Below are 13,215 nucleotides of genomic sequence, written 5' to 3' on the forward strand. Positions count from 1 at the left end.
GAAGACTCTAACTAACATGATCTACTTAAAATCTAAATTGTATACATGCAAGATAGAAGAAGGTACCTCAATCCGAGAATATATCAATAAGTTTGATAGGATTATATCAAACTTAAAGGATATAGATGTAAAAGTTGATGATGAGGATCAGGCACTCATATTGTTACTTTCATTACCGAAGTCCTATGAAAATCTGGTGCAGACATTGATGCTGGTGGGTGACACTCTGAGCATGGATGAGACGAGAGCATCACTTTTAGCGGATGATCTACCTAAGGTTGCTACAAGTATAATGTCATCTCCAAATGGAAGAGAGTATAATGATCAAGCACAAGGATTGTTCGCGGCTAGAGGAAGGACTAATGAAAGAGGAAAAGGTAATAAGCGTGGAAAGTCTAGGCCAAAATCTAGACCTTACGCAAAGAGAATATGCTTTAAATGTGGGGAGCCTGGAAATTTCAAAGCAAATTGTCCAAATAAGAAAATAACTTTCAAGAAATAGAACAATAAAAAGTATAGGTAGACAATGAAAATACTAAACAATGTGAACAATGGATATATCGGATGTTCATTTTACTAGGTGTGTGGATGGTTATTCTAATATTATGATTTAGGTGGACAATTTGGAGGTGTAGTGTGTTTTGATTTTATTAGTTGTTGTTCATATTGTTCAAGAAAGTTATTGGTTACCTAACATTACCCATAGAATAATGACAACCCAAAAGAAAAGCAAGAAGCAAGCTACGTCTCAAATGATGAGGAGGACTGTTACTCTGTGACAGAACAATCTTATGAAATCTTCGATAAGTGGATTCTTAATTCAGGAGCATCTCACCATATGTGCCCAAATAGGAAGTGGTTTACTACCTATCGAAGCATAAATGGTGGCACAGTTTTAATGGGCAATGATCATGCTTGCAAAACTGTAGGGTTGGGTACTATAAGAATCAAGATGCATGATGGAATAGTAAGAACCATAAAGGATGTGAGCCATATTCCAGACTTGCGAAAAAATCTTATCTCCATAGGTTTGTTGGAGAAAAATGGTTGCAAAATAGTTGCGAAAAATGGGTACTAAAAGTTGTTCGTGGTTCTTTGGTAGTGATGAAGGGAGTTCGTCACAGTAATCTTTATTCTCTTTTGGGGACAACAGTCACAGGTGATTTAGCAGTTGGAATTGGTGGAAGTAGAGATCAAACAAATTACACAAGAATATGGCACATACGGCTTGGACATATGTCAGAGAAAGATCTATCATTGTTTTGTGGACAAGGTTTGCTGAATAATATGAAGAAACCACAAATGAAATTTTGTGAGCATTGCGTGCATAGAAAGGCACACATGGTAAAGTTTTCTACAAACAAACACAAAAGCAGAGGGTTGTTAGACTACGTGCATACTGATGTTTAGGGCCCGTTTAAAGTTACTTCCAAGGGTGGTTCCAGGTATTTTGTTACTTTTGTTGATGATTATTCCAGGTATGTTTGGGTTTACTTCCTCAAACATAAGAATGAGGTATTCAACACTTTTAAGCGATGGAGAGCAATGGTTGAAAACCGAACAGGTAGGAAGCTGAAAACTCTACGATCAGATAATGGCACAGAGTACACGGATGGGGCTTTCAAGGAGTTCTGTGATTGAGAAGGCATTGTGAGACACTGGACAGTTAGAAAAATACCACAACAGAATGGAGTCACTGAACGACTGAATCGTACACTACTTGAGAAGGCACGGTGTATGCTCTCTAATTCTAGGTTAGGCAGAGAGTGGTGGGCGGAGTCGATTGCTACAACTTGCTACACAGTGAACCGATCCCCATATTCTTCTCTAGATGGAGACACACCTTATAAGGTGTGGTCAGGAGAACATGCAGATTACGAGAAACTTAGAGTTTTTGGATGCACAACCTATTATCATGTCAAAGATAATAAGCTTGATGATAGAGCTAAAAAGGAAATCTTTTTGGGGCATCCAAGAGGGGTTCAAGGGTATCGTCTTTGGAGCGTAAATGATTATAAGTTTGTAATTAGCAGGGATGTTACCTTTTATGAATGATCTATGGTAGCTTTGTCTAAAGATACGATGTCAGATGATGGTGATGTTCGAAAAACTTCAAATACTCAAGTGGTGGAGATAGAGTCTAAATACCAACAAATAGATTCTAATAATGTTCAAGTGGAGCATCCTAATGCTACTCGAGATGATGTAGAGGATGAACTTGATTATGAGGAGATTCAGCGAGAAGATGCACATGCATTACAACAGCAGCAGCAGGATTCTTTGGCATCCACTAGGCCAAAGAGGAACTATAAATTCGTTCAAAAGTTCGGGTCAAACAAGCCTCTAAGAAATTATGGGCAGGTAAACTTGGTAAATTATGCACTCTCGGTGGAGGATGATGAGTCGGTCACCTTCAAATTGCTATCAAAGACAAAGATAGAGAAAGTTGATTGGTCTCCATGGAAGGAGATGCAATCTCTCCATAAGAATAAGACATGGGAGGTAGTCCCGTTGCCCGTGAAAAAGACTGCAATTGGTTGTAAATGGGTGTATAAAAGAAAAGAAGATCCTACTAAGTCAGATGGTACAAGATTCAAAGCTAGGTTAGTATCAAAGAGATCTGCACAAAAAGAAGGTGTTGATTACAACGAGATATTTTCTCCTGTGGTGAAGCATACTTCCATAAGGGTGCTTTTGAGTCTTATTGCTCAGGGTGATCTTGAGTTGGAACAGCTAGATGTAAAGACAGCTTTCTTGCATGGTGACTTAGAGGAAGAAATTTACATGTATCAACCTGAGAATTTCAAGGTTGAGGGTAAAGAAAATCAGGTTTGTCGCTTAAAGAAAAATCTATATGGATTGAAACAATCTCCTCAACAGTGGTATAAGCGATTTGACTCCTTTATGTTAAAACAAGGTTTTTCTAGAAGTAATTATGATTGCTGTGTATATATTCATAAGCTTTCTGGAAGAGATTATATCTATCTTCTATTGTATGTGGATTACTTGCTTATTGCTTCTAAGAGCAAGGTGGAGATAGATAGGTTAAAGGTTCAACTTGGTAAAGAATTTTAAACAAAAGATTTGGGTGTTGCACGAAAAATATTAGGCATGGAAATTAAAAGAGAGAGATCAAATCGAAAATTGTTCTTGAGCAAGAGAGTGTACATTGAACGCGTTATTGAAAGGTTCAAAATGAAAAATGGTAAGCCAGTAATAACACCGTTGGCTCCACATTTCAAGCTCTTCGGTAAACAATCTCCCACAACAGTAGAAGATAAGGCTTACATGGAAAATGTACCTTATGCTAGTGCAGTCGGTAGCCTAATGTATGATATGGTGTGTACACGCCCAGATATTTCACAGGCAGTCAGTATTGTTAGCAGGTTCATGACAAATCCAGGTAAGGCACACTGGGAAGCAGTCAAGTGGATATTAAAGTACTTGAAGGGTACCATTGACATAGATTTATGCTTTAGTAGAAAATCATGTCAAATCAGCGGCTTTGTTGATTCTGATTATGCTGGTGAACTAGACAGAAGACGTTCTACAACCGGTTATGTATATAAAATACAAGGTGCTCCAGTTAGTTGGTGATCGATGTTACAAGCTACAGTGACACTATCTACTACAGAGGCTGAGTACATGGCAGTAACAAAAGGGGTGAAAGAAGCATTGTGGCTAAGGGGTCTTCTAGATGATTTGGGGTTTCAGTAAGATTGCGTGAATCTGAGTTGTGATAGTCAAAGTGCAATTCATTTGGCTAAAAATCAGGTTCATCATGCTCATACCAAACATATTGATGTAAGATATCACTTCGTGCGTGATGTTATAGAGAAAGGCAACATTTCTCTTGTAAAAGTACACACAGATGAAAATCTCGCAGACATGCTGACTAAAGTAGTGTCAGGAAGCAAGTTCCAACACTATTTGGAATTGCTCAATGTTATTCCATGTTAGGCATGTGCATACGAATACCATACTTTGATCGTCCAAAATTTGAGTAGATTTTAAATTGTGACCGAGGTGGAGAATTGTGAGAATAAAGGAAGGATAAGAGTAATTTTATGAAGTAAAATAAATGAGTTTTAACAGGAGATAACTCAAAATATTTAGTAAGGAGTTTTTTGTCGAAGAATTTTATTCTTATTCGTTGAAGTTATAGCATAGAGATACTATATATACGTCTCTAAAATTGTAATTGAAGTCAATAACAATAACAATATCCTTATTCACATCATCTTATAGATTAGTTAGAAGAAATCTTTCATATTGTTTTTCCTCTTTACAAAATATATAGCGAGTGCATTATTGTGAGTAGTGTTCAATTTTATATTACTTTGTATCTATTAGAAGTCAAAATTCCGCTGTAGACTTAACAACTTTAATAGACCAACCACTCCATGACAGGTATGGAGGTGTTACAACCGGTGTCTCAACCTCCCGTGATTTTTTTTCTATTAGAAAATAAAAAAAATATATTTTTCAAAAAAATTATTAAAACTTTAAATTCTGGATTCCAACTTTTTTTTGTGGGGGTAAGTTTACGGCGAAATTTATAAAATTTATAAAGTTCGCCATATTCCCGAAAACGAACTTCAAATTCGTAAGTTTTTCTACTGTACCATTGTTGCCATGTGGCATACAGAATTGAGAAATAACAACTTGAACATATAATTTCATTTTCAAGATTACATATTCTTACAAAACCTAACGTGAAAGTGCAAAAATTTTAAGTTATTTTTAAATACCGCTTATTCCTATGTACTCCTACAACATAATAGGTATAAATTAATTAATAAATTATTAAAATTTAAAAATAACTTTAACATATGATTTCATTTTATTTTTTCTTATGAGTTTTCAAGGGTACGTATCCTTATAATAACTAATGTGAAAGTACAAAAATTTTAAGTTATTTTTAAATACGGCTTATTCCTATCTATATATATATATATATATATATATATATATATTTTTACCAAAAGATAGAAGACTCGAACCCGCAACCTCTTAATTGAGTATGGGGAGACTATGTCATTTGAGCTATAACTCATTGGCTTATTCTTATATACTCTTGTGTATTCTTACGACATAATAGGTATAAACTAATTAATAAATTATTAAAATTTAAAAATAATTACTTTAGTATAAAAAAATTTAAAAAAAATACTTATTATAAAAAAATTAAATTTTATATAATTATTTAATTATAGCCAAGCTGACGATTCAACCAGTAACCTAATGGTTTGACCAATAACCCATCTAGCGTTAGTTCTGATAACTGATAACTGTGCCCAAAACAAAATCTTTTCTTTGTTTGGATATGAGATTGAGAGATTGAGTAGAGTCCAAACCCGAACAGAATCCAGTCCATTTCCCACCATAGCCTCGTCGCCTCGCCGGAGAAATAAAAGCAAATTCAAATTTTAAAATATATATGCCATAAACGACACAACTCCAATATGGCCATAAAATTTTAAATTTGAAATCTCCTTTTTCTGTTTGTATATACACTCGGTGATTCAAAAATTAAAATTATTTAAGCACAACCATGGCATTTGTGACATTTACCTTCCATTATCAGGTGACAGAAAATTCACAAGCAACTTTAGTAGCGATCTGGCATGAAGGTGCTAACTTTCCCTGTGTGGAGCCTGGTCTGGGATCGAGCCCTTCTGGATGCTGAGATGATTAGTCGAGTGAAAAGACGATATCTTGACCTCAGGGATTTTTTTTTACTATTATAAAAAAATTTTCTAAAAAAAAATTATTTAAATTACGGAATATAATTTTTTTGGTAGAGGATAGGTTGGCTGTATCCAATCGTACTCCCTAGCAAACTTTAAATTTCTTAAGTTTTTTCTTGGGAAACACGATTCCTTCTGCACCATTATTGCTATGTATCATACACAAATAAACAAATAATAATTTGAATATATAATTTTATTTCATCTTTTTTTATGAGTTTGTGAATACATACTCTTAAAAAAACTAATATAAAAATACAAAAATTTTAAATTATTTTTAAATATGGTTTATTTCTGTGTACTCTTATGCATACCTAGAGACAACATAATAGATAAACTAATTAATAAATTATTAAAATTTAAAAATAATTACATTAGTATAAAAATAATTAAAAAAGATATTTATTATAAAAAAATTAAAATTTTATATAATTATTTAATTATAATCGGACTAACAGTCTAACTAGTAATTCCATGGTTGGACCAATAACGCATCCAGCACTCTGACCAAGTCAATTACTGGTCGGTTAATCTTTCTTTGTCTGGACGTGGATTGGGCAGAGCCCAAATACGAGCAAAACCCAATACATTCCCTACCACTACCTTGCCGGAGAAATAAAAACAAATTCAAATTTCAAAATAGATGAGAACTCATTAAAATTTCAAATTCGAAAAATAAATTGTGTTCTTTGTTAGTGCATTCTTTCTTCTTCGTCTTCGCATTTTTTTTTTTTTGTGTTCTTTTTTCTTCTTCGCATTCCTCTTTCTTCTTTTCTGTGTGTTTTTACTCAATCATTATTCTTTTATTGCTGCTATTGTTGTTACATTTTTTCTTTTCCTCTTTAGTTTAATTGAGGTTCATATGGATTCAAAAATAAATTTGATGTATTTTTTTATGATTGAGTCTTTTGATTGTTTGTTTAAAACTGAACTAATTTTGGTTCATTTGTGTGTTAATTGAGGTTCACTTAATACTGCGTATAAGTATTGAGCAAATTTTTTATTCCTATGTAATTTCAGTTTATTTCTTAGTTTAATTGAGGTTCATTTGAATCCAAAAATAAATTAGATGTGTTTTATTAATGATTGAGTTTTCTGACTACTTGATCAAAACTGAACTAATTTTTGTTCATTTGTATGTTAATTGAGGTTCACTTGATGCTGTTATTAAGTATTGACAAAGTTTTTTATTTCTTGAGTAATTTCGGTTCATTTCTTAATTTATTTAATGTTCATTTGGATCTAGAAATGAATTTGATGCGTTTATTTGAGGTTTTTTTTGACTGCTTGTTCAAAAATAAACTAATTGAATGGACTAAATAAAATAGAATACAATTGAATAAAGTGATAATAAATAATTTTATTCTTCTTTGCTAAAAAATTGTAATTCCTCGTTAGTTTTAAATTTGAAATTTTTTATCAATATCCTTCTAAACTAACAAATACAAAGAGCATCTATAAAGTATGGACTGACTCAGAATTTTTAACAATGCTAATTATAATAAAAAAATTTTATAAAGTTATATATAAATCATTGTAGCATTTAACAAGAATGATTTATTTTAGCATTTTAACTCACAATTTGACACATGTTGCCTATCATTAGCTTAATAAAATTGTTACTCTTTTATTTTAATGGTCAATTTAGTAGGTATACAGATGGTTATTTTATTTTTATGTAGATGATTATTTTGATTGGATTGAGTTTAGTTATATATAATTAAAATATGTTAGATGTTCAATCATTAGGTATGCGGATGATTATTTTTATCCTTAAGTTGATAGTTATTTTTATTAAGGGTGAGTGGCGTGTGGCAAGCCAAGTAGCGACGATGAAATGGAATGATTATTGATGAAGGTGGGGTGGCCGCCAGTTGAAAAATGATTATTTTTTGAAATAACTAACTGGATTTTTTAAAAATTTGAAATTTGAAATTAGAGAATTTGAAATTTGAAATTTGATGTGAAATAACTGAATAAGAGTTTTTAAATTTATTATTTCGTGGATAATTTTTATTTTTAACTCATATTAAATTAAATAAGCAACCCATTATACACATTGTATAAATACTCCATTAACTCCTTAGCAGAACTCTTTAGCATGACTTTCTGATACATGTTCAAACATATGTATTTTGTAATTTTATCATTGTCATTATTATCAACAATATTATTACTATTATTATATTACAAACTCTCTGAGGCTGAGAGTACATATATATTCTTATAATTCTATATGGTATTCGATTGGTACTATTACTATTTACAAAAAAATAAAATATGATCTTACATGGTTTAATTTATGCTCTTACGAGTATATACTTATTTTATGTAATTTATACTGTATTGTCATTGTTATATCAAATTTTTATTATTTATGTCTCTACACACTACTATTACTATACATCCTGTTTTATTTTTAATATTTTTTATACCACTTATCCTTTCTCTCTCTGCACACACATATGATTGTTTTATTATTCTAATTTTTATCACATACAACTTTATTATCATTATAAAAAAAATTTAATTAAGAATATATACATATTTTTATGATTTCTTAATTGATATTATTTCTATTATTGTTGTCATATTATCATCTTAGAAGTACATTATAAAAGATTTTTTTTACCTTCAATTTTCCTCAATACATGTTCGGCTTTTTACTAAAGTCTAGCATAGATGTAGTGCCAAACAAAAACTTTCTCTATTTTTATGTCGGGTTCATTTCCTTCGACTTTCATCTTCTCAACTTGATTTATGTAAGCAATATTTTTCAACTGGCCTTTCATGTCTATTAAGGTTTTATAGGTGATACACTGATACGTACCATATACCTCGGCCACTGAAACTATCCCCATAATTCGGAATAGAACGCAAAGGTCATACGCAAAGTTTAAATAGTTAAACCTTATTAGCGAAACAAACTCACCACAAACGGCATTCACTATCCAGCCAAGAATCTCGGACTTATCTCCACAATTGGTAAAATAATCATCTATAAAGTCGAGCATGCAACCTTGGCAGGGGCAGGTTCTGATTTAAGTTTCATGCTAAGTTATAATATCCTCTAGAAAAACTTTCTATTAACTTGAACGTCGGAGTATCTTTTGCAGGTATTTTCGCCGCGGTGCACAGGCTAGGCCGACGTATAGCTCTCCTATAGAAGCCGCATATTGCTCGGAATTGCTACAGCTCGACGGCTTCCACAGGACAAAACATTTGGCGCCCACCGTAGGGCCCGAGAAATAAAAAACCCCACTAAGTTTAACCCTCTTTTTTAGCTTTGTGCTTTCTCTTTTCAAGATTGCTAAATCTTGAAGATGGCTGAGAACAGAGTCCAGTAACTCACACAAGCAGAGCTCTTAGCTCAGATTGCCAAACTTCAAGCGGAAGTTCGAAGAATAGCTGAATTGTCGTCCAATAACCAAGCTGGAAAACATGGCGAGGGAGACCCCAAAAGCTCAATCCAGAGCAACACGGAATCCCAAAAGCTCACCCCGCCAAAGGAAAAGCTGACCATAGACAACCCTTTCTCCGATGACATCACCAAATTTCAAATGCCGAAAAACTTTCTGCTGTCTACGGCCCTTGAACCATACAAGGGTTTTGGTGATCCTCGTTCCCATATTAAGAAATTTCAATCGATGTTCTTTAATGGTGTCTCTGAACCTATACTTTGCCGAGCTTTTCCTACTTATCTAGATTATGCTGCATTACTCTTGTTTTCTAAGTTGTCTGCAGGTTCAATCTCCTCCTTCGAAGAACTGGCGAGATCCTTCATCGATTACTTCGCTGCGTAATGAATATATATGCATGGGTTGGACTACCTAAGCACCATCAAGCAGGGGTAACATGAGAGCTTAAAGGACTACATGACACAATTTGCTGAGGCGACCATGGAGATCCCATATCTAAGCCCGGAGGTCCACATACACACCCTCAAAAGCGGCCTCAGACCTGGCAAATTCCAAGAGACGATTGCAGTAACAAAACCAAGAACTTTAGATGAATTCTGAGAAAATGCCGCTGGACAAATGGAGATTGAAGAGCTTCTTGAAGCTCGAAAGACGGATAGACACCAACCCAGAAAGCAGGAAGAAAGGGCCTTTAGATCACCAAACAATAAAGAGCTGAAGAAACCTTTCAAACTCACTCCAAAGTTTGACACCTACACCAGATTCAACACCAAGAGAGAGAATATAATCAAGGAAATCATTCAAGCCAAAATAATCAAGCCCCCTGCTCGAGCAGGGAGCTACCAAGACCAAAGATTCGTGGACAAAAGCAAATACTGCGCCTTCCACCAGAAGTTAGGACACACCACAGACGAGTTTGTAATAGACAAGGATCTACTTGAGAGGCTAGCTCAACAAGGTCTCCTGGACAAGTACATTGAAGGACGAAAGAATAGAGAAAGCAATCCAGATCAAAAGGAGTGTCCGCAAACATCAACAGAAAAAGACAAAGGGAAGTGGACAACTCTTGACCCACCAAGAGGTATAATAAACTGCATATCAAGAGGATACACAGGGGGCGGTGAAACGACCTCAGCAAGAAAACAAAGTTACCGAGAAATGCTAGCAATTGAGGGAATGATGTATTCCAAAAAGGGAAACACGACAGGCACGGTGATAACCTTCACCCAGTCCGACCTCAACTCAACAAGCCCGAACCTCGACGACCCCATAGTAATCTCCATCCAAATTAGAGAATTGTTGGTAAGAAAGGTTTTATTAGACCCAGGCAGCAGTGCCGGTGTCCTATTTTACTCTACTTTAAAAAAATGAAATTGTGTGAAAAAGCCATACAACCCTCCTCTGGAGAACTAGTTGGGTTCTCTGGAGAAAGAGTCCCCATTCTGGGGCACGTATGGCTAAAAATGACAATGAGAGAAAGCCCTTTGTCGAGAACAGTTGATATCCAATACCTTATAGTAGACTGCTCTAGTCCGTATAATATAATTTTTGGAAGACCTGCTCTGAATGCTTTCAGGGCAGTAGTATCTACTTTACATTTGTGTGTTAAGTTCCCTGTGCAGGAGAATAAAGTAGCCACCGTGCACGCCGATCACCAGGAAGCTCGGCAATGCTACAATGCAAGCCTGAAGCAAAGCTCGGCAAAACCGAAGTCATCATCACAGGTCCAAGCAGTATACAACACGAATAAATTACTTTCCTTGTCCGAGCTTGACCCTAGAGAAGATTTCCGTGAAAGACCTCAGCCGATGGACAACCTCGAGAAAATCAAGCTGTCAGACTCAGAGGACCAATTCACTTACATAGGAGGGGCCCTATCAGGTGAAGAAAAACTAAAGCTAATAACTACACTCCGGAGCAATGCCGACCTATTCGCATGGACTCTAGCTGACATGCCAGGAATAGACCCTGATGTTATATGCCACAAACTGGCTATTGACAAAATAGCTCAGCCAATAGCTCAAAAAAAGAGAAACCTCGGAACTGAAAAAAAGAAGGCATCACTCGAAGAAACCAACAAGCTACTCACTGCTGGCTTCATCAAAGAAACCCGATTTACGACATGGCTATCCAATGTGGTAATGGTAAGAAAAAAGCTCAGGTAAATGGCGCATGTGCCTCGACTTTATGAATCTTAATAAGGCCTGCCTAAAGATACTTATCCGTTACCTTGCTTTGATAAATTAGTAGATAATGCTTCTGAGTTTAATAGCTTAAGCTTCATGGATGCATACTCAGGTTATAACCAGATCCTTATGCACCCAGAGGACCAAAGCAAAACAGCTTTTATAATAAAATATGGAAATTTTTGTTATAAGGTAATGCCATTTGGTCTAAAGAATGCAGGTGCAACATATCAAAGACTAATGGACAAGGTGTTCCAACAACAAATAGGTCAGAACATGGAAATCTATGTAGACGATATGGTAGCAAAAACTCCAGCAAGAGGCTCACACTGTAACGACCTATCAGAAATCTTCAAGCAAGTCCGAGCCTACAACATGAGGCTCAACCCAGAAAAATGCGCCTTTGGAGTGCAAGGAGGGAAATTTCTCGGATTCATGCGAACTTCACGAGGAATTGAAGCAAACCCAGAAAAATGTGATGCTATACTAAACATGGCAAACCCGAAAACAACAAAAGAAGTTCAGCAACTAGCAGGAAGGGTGGCCGCACTATCACGTTTCCTACCCGCAGTGGCAGACCGATCATATCATTTCTTCCAAACCATTTCCAAAAACAAAAAATTCACGTGGACCAAAGATTGTGAACAGCCTTTTGCCGTGCTAAAGAAGCTCTTATCATCACCTCTGGTACTCCAGAAACCAGAAGCTGGTAAACCATTGCATTTATATTTATCAATTTCTAACCATGCTATAAGTTCTGTTCTGGTTGTCGAAATAGGAAAAGCACAAAAGCCCGTATACTTCGTCAGCAGGGTACTACAGCCGGCAGAAACAAGATACCCAAAAATAGAACATCTAGCATTGGCATTGGTCACTACAGCAAGAAGATTAAGACACTATTTTCAAAGTCACACAATAATAATTCGAACAGATCAACCTCTAAGACAAATTCTAACCAGACCCGAGCTAGCTGGACGATTAGTTAAGTGGTCCATCAAACTCTCCGAGTTTGATATTCAATACCAATCAAGGAAGACCTTGAAATCACAAATACTGGCCGACTTCGTTTCAGAGATGACTACCGAGGCGCAACCTGTAGAACCAAATTAGAAGTTACACATGGACGAAGCATCAAATCGTAAAAGAAGCGGAGCAGGAGTATTATTAAAAGATGAAGACAAAATAATAGTTGAACAATCACTACAATTTTCTTTTATAGGAAGCAACAATCAAGCAGAATACGAGGCTTTGTTGGCAGGGTTAAAGCTCGCCCAAAAACTCCAAATACCTCGGCTCACAGTTTACTTTGACTCTTTACTAGTGGTACAACAGATCAAAGGTGACTTCCAGGTAAGAGATCCTTTGTTGGAGAAATACTAGCTCATAACAAAGAATCTCATTTCAAAGTTTGATAAATTTGAAATTATTCATGTGAATAGGGAACAAAACACCAGAGCCGATGTATTGTCTAAATTAGCTACTACTAGACCAACTACACACACACCAGCACTGTCATAATTAACACTTGAAAAACCAAGCTTTGAACTAAATTGCATATTGAGTATCCCACAGGCAAGAGACTGGAGGACACCTTTCCTCGGGTATATCAATTCAGGAACCATCCCGGAGGGAGAATCAAATCCGCAACTCTTTCGAAGAAGAGCGAGCTTCTACACAATAATCGGAAACAGCCTATACAGGCGAGGTCTCTCACAGCCATTGGTCAGGTGCCTCAGCAAAGATGATGCCAACATGGTAATGGCAGAAACACACGAAGGAGTATGCGGAAACCACATAGGAGGCCGCGCCTTAGCCGCCAAGATCCTCCGTATAGGGTATTATTGGCCGACAATGAAAAAA

Source organism: Arachis hypogaea, chromosome 16 (assembly GCF_003086295.3).
Source record: "Arachis hypogaea cultivar Tifrunner chromosome 16, arahy.Tifrunner.gnm2.J5K5, whole genome shotgun sequence".
NCBI lineage: Eukaryota > Viridiplantae > Streptophyta > Magnoliopsida > Fabales > Fabaceae > Arachis > Arachis hypogaea.